The sequence below is a fragment of the Curcuma longa genome, chromosome 14 (genome assembly GCF_044706935.1).
Source record: "Curcuma longa cultivar G26 ecotype Majalengka, Jawa Barat chromosome 14, ITB_CL_G26_1.1, whole genome shotgun sequence".
Taxonomy (NCBI): Eukaryota; Viridiplantae; Streptophyta; class Magnoliopsida; order Zingiberales; family Zingiberaceae; genus Curcuma; species Curcuma longa.
This window is the reverse complement of record NC_133874.1, coordinates 3,679,593-3,689,477: the sequence shown is the minus strand read 5'-3', so window position 1 is coordinate 3,689,477 and position 9,885 is coordinate 3,679,593. Positions and strand designations below refer to the sequence as shown.

At 36.8% G+C, this 9,885-nt stretch overlaps 1 pseudogene; it reads left to right on the top strand.

Moving 5' to 3' along the window:
• The first annotated feature begins 211 nt into the window (after nucleotides 1-211).
• LOC141845643 (plant intracellular Ras-group-related LRR protein 3-like) lies at nucleotides 212-4,033 on the top strand (annotated as a pseudogene).
• The last annotated feature ends 5,852 nt before the right edge of the window (nucleotides 4,034-9,885 follow it).

The following is a 9,885-nucleotide window of genomic DNA, read 5'->3' as shown; positions in this document are numbered from 1 at the left end:
TTATTGTATTCACGCATAAATTAATTTAATGAAACGGCACGAAAGGAGAGATCTGTGCGATGCCCGACGGTGGCATGCATGGTCATGGATGCAATAGCCGGCCCTGAGTCCATCTCCTAGCCGACCCCGAAGGAATCGGTCTCGCTCGCCTTTCATCTCCCCATCCTTCTTCCTTCCTTCCGATTTCTTGCTTCACCCATTCTCCGTCGACGCCATGGATCCCAACCCCAACTCCTTCCCCATCCTCTCCTACGTCATGTCTCGCCTCCCCAAGGTCCCCTCCTTCAAGCATGCCCAGAGCCCCCTCGTCCACGACGATATCGAGCAGCCGCCTCCCCCCGACCGCGATGACGAGGTCGAGCTGATGCAACGTCTTCCCCTCCTCCAGCAGCCAGCCCTGATCTCCTCCATGGCCGCCTCCGTGGCCGACGTCACCCAGGCCCGCTCCGTGCTCCGCGCCCTCGGCGACCGCCCCGACCACGAGGCGGTCGACGCCGCTCGCGCCCGGGTCAGTTCCATCGACGACGAGCTCGACCGGCAGCTCGAGGAGATCGATGCACAGCGCCCCGAGGGGGCGGACTTGGTCCGGTGGCGGGCGGAGCGGGAGGAGTTCAGGGCCAGAGCGGAGAGGGAGAAGGTCGCCCTGCGCGCCGTGATTCAACTGGACGAGATGCACGAGGGGTATGGAGGCTTCTGAGGGAGGCCGAGGCGAGGTTGGTGAAGATGTATGATGCCGGTCGTGCTGAGGGCGATAAGGAGGGTTCTGCGATGGTGCAGGAGGAGGGAAAGGAAGTGAACGAGAAGGTGATTGCTGTACTGCGAGAAGGGACGGACAAGTGCTCCGATAGGGTGGATCTGTCTGGACAACAACTGATGTATCTACCGGAGGCATTTGGGAAGCTGCGAGGCTTAATCTCTCTCAACTTGTCCGACAATCTGCTCGAGGTCTGCTTCTATCTTCTGTAGTTTCATAATTCGCAAATTCTAGGGGATGGCTTGCATAATCCTGGTACCTTTATAACTCAAACTAAAACATAGATGCTATATGCGCACAGCTTGTTACATGAAAATATAGACCAAGACAATGATGAAAACCACAAAAGATGAGATTCAAATAAAGCTGATTCCTTGATTCCAGGCCAGCAATATGTTGATAGAGATGGAATGAATGGAGATCTATCTCTTGCGTGCACGGGCGGAGCCACATTTGTAGCTACCTGGGCTATAGCCTAGGGGCTGACGGCGTTGAAAAAGAAAAAAATTTGGATTTACGGATGAGAGAAAAGAAATTTTAAGAGAACAAAGAAGGTAGCCCGGGGTGTACCATCGGCGTAACCCAGAGTTCGGGGTCAGCCCAAGTAGATCATGCGGGCTGGCTCTGCCATTGCTTACGTGAACTTCTCTTTGCAATGTATATAGCAAGCGTGCAACAAACTAAAGTATGGATGAGTCATTTTGCACTCAAAATGTCCAATTTTGAGTCTCACACATGGTAATAGTGTAGAAAAGTTTGCCCCTGCAGAATCAACTTGCATGGGTGTTTCTGCTTGAGATTGCCGGAGGATGAACCACCAGTGAACTGTGTTCTTTGTTGACATAGTCGTTGAACACTAATGGAGAGTTGGAACGATCGAAGAGCCTGTAAAACTTAAGAAAGGCAGGGGATTAGAATGAGGGTTAGAAGTGCCCTGGCCTAGTCACTTCGACACTTAAGTCAAGTCTCTAGCAAGGGAGGTAGAAGAAACAATAAGAATGGGAGAGAATTGAGGGATAACTTATGAATGTGTATCTATTCGCATACCTTTGTCCACAGCAGCGAGCCCCTTTTATAGCACCAAGAATAGTACATTCTCGCTTCCTTAATAGGGTGTCCTATCATAGTAAGGTAAGTGTTCCATTGCCATGTCTGCGAGTTAAATCACCCTCGTCCTATCCTGTAGAAGATCGTGTGAGATCACACTATAGAGGTCTTGTTGTTCCATATGTTATGATAACCCATGTGAGGTTTCGCGTGTCGCTGACCAATATTAATTGGGGGACTTGATCCAGGGGTTTAACATGTTAAGCGGAGAGATGTCGGGTCAGTAGAGCTGAGCCGACTAGACAAGAGTGTCGGTTCCGCGAGGATGAGAGGAGAGGAGCAAGAGTGTCGATTCGGCGAGGCTGAGTCGACTGGGGTGTTGACCTTTATGGGGAAGATTGGAAAGTCGGCATTTGTGAGGAAGACTGGGGAGTCATCTTTCGTGGTGAAGATTGGAGAATCAGCCTTTATGAGGAACACTGGGGAGTCGGCCTTTGTTCGGAAGACTAGAGAGTCGACCTTCATGGGGAAGACTGTAGAGTCGTTCTTTGTCGTGAAGACTAGAGAGTCGCGCTTCATGGGGAAGACAGGAGAGTTGGCCTTCATAGAGAAGACTAGGGAGTCAGTCTTTATTAGAAAAATTGGAGAGTTGGCTTTCATGAGGAATACTGGGGAGTCTGTCTTTGTCAGAAAGACTAGAGAGTCAGTTTTCATGAGGAAGACTAGAGAGTTGGTCTTTATAGAGAAGATTGGGGAGTCGGCCTTTATCAGAAAGACTGGAGATCGAGTCGACCTTCATGGGGAATACTGGGAAGTCTATCTTCATCGGGAAGACTGGAGAGTCGGCCTTTGTCGAGAAGACTCTTTGATGAGGCTGATAACTCGGTTAGTCGAGTCGGCTTGGCAATTGACACGCCTATAGAATCTACGTTGATCAAGTTAAGGACCCGCCATGTGGATCTTTATTTACCTCCGCATCAATGGGTATGTGATTTAGATTGAGGGTAAAACGGGATGAAAAACAGTAAAGAGCATAATTTTGAGAAACCCAATAATTGAAGAGTTGTTAGGTAAAAACAAAATTTCAGGGGTGTGTTCTGGTCAATCTTCCAAAGGAATCACTAGTGAATGTGAATATACACATTGTTCCAGAGAATATAATATAATGGCCAAACACTTTTTTTTCCCATTTCCATTAGTTTCATGTTTCCAGACTCAAGATATTATCTCTTATTATTTGGCCATCTACTATTCAATACTCAATGAAACTTCTTGCAGCTTGATTGTTGCCAAGAACACACTAAACATCTCGGATCTCTTTGATTTTGTTACAGGTTGTTCCAGATGCTATAGCAGGGTTAGAATGTCTGGAGGAACTTAGACTGTCGTCCAACAGCCTCACTATGCTGCCTGATTCCATTGGACTGTTGCTAAAAATGAAGATTCTTGATGTATCTGGTAACAAGCTCAAATCTTTGCCAGATAGCATCTCAAAATGCAGGTATTGCTGAAAAGAAAAGTTCATATGAAATATCCATGAGCTTGTTGTTAGAGAGACTCATTTTAGTTTTCATTAACTTCAGGTCCTTGGTTGAGCTGGATGCAAGTTATAATGAACTAGCTTATTTGCCAACTAATATAGGATATGAGATGCAGAATCTACAGAAATTATGGATCCACCTTAATAAACTACGTTCTCTTCCCACATCCATATGTGAGATGATATCCCTGCGCCTTTTGGATGCTCACTTCAATCAACTTCGAGGACTTCCACATGCCATCGGGAAGTTAATAAATCTTGAGATTTTGAATGTTAGTAGAAACTTCAGTGACCTACAAGAGCTCCCTGCTACTTTCGGCGATCTGATCAGCCTCAGGGAACTTGATCTTAGTAACAATCAGATACATGCATTGCCTGATACATTTATCCGGCTAGACAAGTTGACGAAGCTCAATTTGGACGAAAACCCATTAGTCATCCCCCCAATGGAAGTTGTCATCCAAGGTGTTGAAGCAGTGAAGGAATACATGTCAAAGAGGTGGCATGATATGCTCTTAGAAGAAGAGAGGAAGAGTGCCATGGAAGCAAATTCACCCACTCAAATTGGTTGGTTGACACGCAGCGCGTCATGGCTAAACAACTGGGTTGGTGGAGTTTCTGAAGGTGTAGCAGAGTACCTTGGTGCGGGCCCAAATTCCCCCCGAGATTCATATCTCGATCAGCGGCTGTGACTCAAGATTTGCACGCAGTCACCTTCTGTTGTTGGTACTATAAGGTGTCTGAGAGTTTCAGAAAAATAAATTGAGAACTGGTCAAACTGTTGGAAGGGCTTGACTTTCAGTTTTGGCGACAGCTTCTTTGTGGTTTTGCACGAAGCAAAGTATTCTATAAGGTATGTTGGGTTGAATAGTCATTATGGATTCTTATCTACTATTCTCTGTCTGAACCATCTTTATTTTCTTTTTATTTTTCCATATATCTTGCGCTCTTGATGTCTTGACGTATGAGGTTCATTTTTCTCTTTGGGTAAATTGAGTCTTGTTGGTAGTTTGGTCATGAACATTACAGATGAGGCAGGAATGTTGGGGCACAGAAGAAGATAATGTTGGGGCACAAAGAAGAGAACGTGCATTGTACAAATAAAAATTATTGAATAAATCCTTAGATGCTCATCGCTTGTCAAAATTCGGGGTGAGCAACAATTCGGTTAAACCGAATAAACTGACCGAATCGACCGAATTAAAAAATTTATATTCAGTTATTTTGGAAATTCGATTATATTTTGGATTGACCATGTCGATAAGTCAAATTTAAATTAAGTTATGAAAATAGTTATTTAAGCTTGAGCCTGTTTAAAATTTTCATATTTTTAAATTTATTTAGTTGGTTTGTATTTTAATATTTTTAAATTTATTTAGTTAGTTAATGAATTTAATATTACTATTTGTATTTTTATTTAAATTTGATATAAAATTTATTGATAAATTAAATATTATTCATAATTTTTATTTACAAATATTAACAATCATACATATATTTAAATTTATTTATTTAGTTTTTGATTAACTATGTTTGTTTAATCAAATTTAAGTATATTAAATAAATATAAATAAATTTTATTCAATCATCAAATTTATTCATGAATATTTAAATCATTTACAATTCTAATTATAAAATTTGTTGGAGTTTTTCCTTAATTAAATAATATAAATCTTTTAAAATATATAAAAATAAAAAATAAAAATGGATAAATAATAAGAGAAATATAAAAAATTAAAATAGTTATTTAATTTTATATTTTTATAACATTTAATATTATTTTAACTAAATTGATAAAGAGTATTTTGATATAAAAGTATTAAGAGTTAGGATTTAGAATTAATTATAATTATGTAACAATTATCTAAGTAGTTTCTACAATTGTATAACAATTATATTAGTAGCTTCTATAATTATTTTAAAATGATTTTGATTAATTTAAATCAATTTTAATGAAGTTTTAGCAATTTTAATAAGTTGATAAAGAATATTTTGATTAAAATAAAATTAATTAATTAATTTTTTACATATCCTCCGTAGCTATTACATATTGTACCAATGAGCTGTAATTGCTACAACAACACTGAAAGTAAAACTATTTTGAAAAGTGGGATTCCCTTTTGAGTTTTTTTTTAAAAAGAATATTTTTTAATGATTTGTATAATTTACGCTGCCCTTTGATTTTTGCCTTTATATTTTTTTACTATCCTACAATTTTCTTTTCCGATTTTAAATTTTATTGTCATGCTTCTAAAATATTTTAACCTCAGATTTAGCCCCTAAAAGTTTCTAATTTTTTAAATTTCATCTTATAAACTCAACTTTTCCATCAATTTTTTTTAACTCCTAAATTTTTATATGTTTTTATTTATGAAAGGTGTCCACGGGGTTTTATTTTCTTCTACAGGGTTCTTTGTCTTTAAAGAAGATTTTATAATGGAACGCGAGAGGGATAGAATTAGGAGCACGAACCACATAAAAGCAACTTTATGCAAAGATAAACTATATTAATTTTACATATAGTTTACATATATTAAAGAATCCATTTTAATTTTTTACATATACAATTACTCAACTATCCTCTACTATATTATTTTTATTATTATCTTTTTTATATTTTCTGCATAAATCTTGAATCGGAGACACATTGTAACAACTACGAAACTGAAATTGCTACAATTGTGAATGTTAAGTAAGCTTTGAGAGGTCATAATTTTTTTTTTGGATTAAACTACGAAATGCACAATATATCAAATTGAAGTTCATTCAGACATCTACATTTGTTATCGAATGCAACTTATAACGGTCTAATCTTAGACTCAAAAAATATCATTTAAAGATTTTTCAAAAGCTCAAAAGAATTTTAATCCTCTTTATGTAAAATTATTTTTCATATCATAGTAATTACGATTTTATAACTGTTACAATTGTTATAATTGTAGTAACTATGAAATTATAGTTGTTACAATTACAACAATATATCTTGTAGTTGTAGAAGATAGTTATGTCATTTCACATGAGTGAAGTGTCCTTCTGATAAATAATTAAACTGGAGCGCTCTTTTGATGTTTGGGAAAAAAAGATGCTCTTCTTTGATTTAAAAAACAATCAAAGTCTTTCGACCAATTGAAAAAAAAAAGTATCCTTCTTGATTTTTATCATTTTTTATTTTTTATTTTTTATTTTTTTCCCTCGTGCACTCTGGCTCTACTTAATAAGAAGACCTGTTAGGATTTTTTAATTAAATAATATAAAATATATAAAAAATAAAAATGGATGAATAATAAGAGAAATATGAAAAAAAATGTTATTTAATTTTATATTTTATAACTTTTAATATTTACATTTTTTATTTCAAAATGTTATAGTTAAACTAGACATCTTAGTCATCCTCATCTTCAATTTATGCGATCTCTAACTCAACCCTCCAATCGAGCCACTTTCATTCGATTTTGATTCACGAAACAAGTCAAGTGATCTCCAACTCAACCCTCCAATCGAGCCACCTTCATCCGATTTTGATTCACGAAGCAAGTCAAGTCTAACATGACGTGACCAAAACCGATCCAATATGCTAGACACAGTTCAATTTTGGTTGGATTGGATCGAGACGTGTCCGGTTTGGTCCAATCGTCAGCTCTCACAAATAAACTTACAACAGTGATGCAAGCAATGTTGCTTTCATTTACACAATCATTTGAAATATATAATAATTTAACCCTTCTAATTTTCTATTTCATTTTTACATGATTACAAATTTAATACTTAAAATTTTACATTTTACATTTTTCTCTTTTTTTTACTTAATAAAATTTTATTAATCAAGCATCACAAGTTGATCTTTAAAATTTAGTAATATAATAATTTGATACAGACTTTTTAATTGGCGGATAATTTTTTAAAACTTTTCAATTGAAAATATTACACATTGTCCCTTGGTATTTCAGATTATTACAATTTGTCTCTTAAAATATGGATTTGCCGTTTTCTATCCAACTTATCATTTGTCAATATTATAAATTGATCCTCTCATCTTCTAATACATTATAAATGGTCCCTCAAAGTTTTTTAATCAACCCAATCATCTATGATAATTATTAATTAAAACTATTATAAAATGGCAAAGTAAATTTTATATTATTAGGATTCACTCCTTAAATTATTGTATATTTCTTTTTCTTATCCAATTATTGATTGTCAATATGCTAATATGATCATCGAAGTTTTGTAATTTTTATCTTTTACATAATATAACCATTGTTAAGCCCCATACTTTTACTAATTTCTTACTCTCCCATTCCAATTTTGACTCCAAAATATAAACATGGATCCAAGGCTTCTACAGTTTAACTATCCTACAATTTTCTTTTCCGATTTTAAATTTTATTGTCATGGTTCCAAAATATTTTAACCTCATATTTAACCCTTAAAAGTTTCTAATTTTTTAAATTTCATCTTATAAACTTAACTCCATCCATCAAAATGTCTAGTTTTTAATTCAAACTCCTAAACTTAACTTCCATAGGGTTTTATTTTCTTTTCCAAGCTTGTTGGTTTTTTTTTGGGTCTTAAACTCTTATTGTTGCATAACTTGTAGGGAAGTTCTTTTAAAGGGTTCAAGTTGAAGATTTTACAGTGGAATGCGAGAGTGATTCATATAACAGATCGACAATCCATGGAGTAGAATTAGGGGCATGGACCACATAAGCAACTTTAATTTATGTGCTTTAAAGGGTTATTTTTTTACCTCTAGTTCTGAATTGAAGTTTGCTCATTCTAACTTCTACAGCAACACCTTTTCCGTGCGGAATGTCATTTCCCTAGTACGAATTGGTGCTTCGCTAGAGTATACTGTTGTTGTAATTGTCTACTCTTGTCGATAATTCTATCTTTCTTAGAGTTTCCTCCTGTTGATGCAAGGATTAAGCAATGATCCTACAATTAGAGAGGGAAAGTGTGAATAGTGAATAACACCTTGATCTACAAATTTAAATTTATTTTCTCTCATATATTAGTGCAAGGTTAAATCACTTTTCTTTATTTTATATGCTCAAGGTGGAGTACATACAACAAAATAATAAGAACAAATATAAAAAAAATTTACTAATATAATTATTTAATGTAACTCCTCTAGGTCGTAATCCATACCCAACTATCTGTTCTGTGGATTAAACTTGAAATTTCAACAAAAGAAAAAAAATATTTTGGTAGAGGTAGAGAGATCTTGTATAATTATATTTCTTAAATAATATAGAAATTGAAGCTCAAAGAAGAGATATCAACAGTATCGAATACTTGTGGTGTATTGTATGAATTTTAAATCCGAAATCCTCTTGCGCATTGAGAGTGCATTTGAATAAAAGATGACACTGTTTCATTTGGATATACAACTGCGATCAGTTGATTCAAATGTTGATAATTAGTCGACTGAAATTCTGATAAGAAAATATTATCGACTAACAACTAATTAATATTCACATGACTCAATTTGCATCCGACCAACTCAAAATTTTTTCATTCAACTCAATTGTATCCAATCAATTAACTTAAATAAGATTTCAAACTTATCCACCAACAACTTTCACATTTTCAATTGACTCAAACTTGTTTTAATTGATTGCAACTCAACTGGCCCTTCAATGAGTTTTTCTTTCCGATGATCCTTTGAGCCAACTCAAGTGCGATTCTAGTTGGTTAGACAAGTGAATGGACATAGTGAAGTATTTTGGTGGATGATATGGGTCAACACCTCCACCTCCTTTCCTGCTTAATCGTACCGCTTCCTTGGGATCTAAATTTGATAGAGCTGTTGATCCCTCGCACTTGAGAGGATCTCCTGCATGCAAGTCAACATCGGTCAGCGGAGAACTGGTGTGACCCCTCTGATTATATCAAGTCAGCACAAAACTGAAAAATGAAAGGTTGCCTCCTTCGGAGAAGCAGGCTTAAGAGAAAAGAAGTTGAGCGGATCAACTTAGTGACACAGAAGTGTTGGGTCCAAAAGGATGTCCGTATCTCCACAATGACATGATATTGTCCACTTTGGGCATAAGCCCTCATGATTTTTGTTCTTAGGCTCTCCCCAAAAGGCCTCATACCAATGGAGATACTTTCCATCCTTTTAAACTCATGATCTTTCCCATGTGTTTTAGATGTGAGATTATGTTTGCACCCTTGCAACCCAACAATCCCCCCCTCAAACAAAGGACCATTGGAAGCTCCCCTACCATTTCTCATGGTCCGGCTGCCATGTCCTCATGGTCCGACTGCCATGTCCCTCATGGTCCGGCTGCCATGTCCCTCATGGTCCGAGCCTCCGGCCCCTACTTCCTTTGTTTTTTCCAGAGGGTCCCCACATGGTTAGATCTGGATCCTGGCTCATCCGGCGATTAGTCCGGTGAATAGCGACCTCGTTCTGATACCAATTGTTGGGTCCAAAAGGATGTTCGTATCTCCATAATGGCATGATATTGTCCACTTTGGACCTAAGCCCTCATGGTTTTTATTCTTGGGCTCTCCCCAAAAGGTCTCATACCAATGGAGA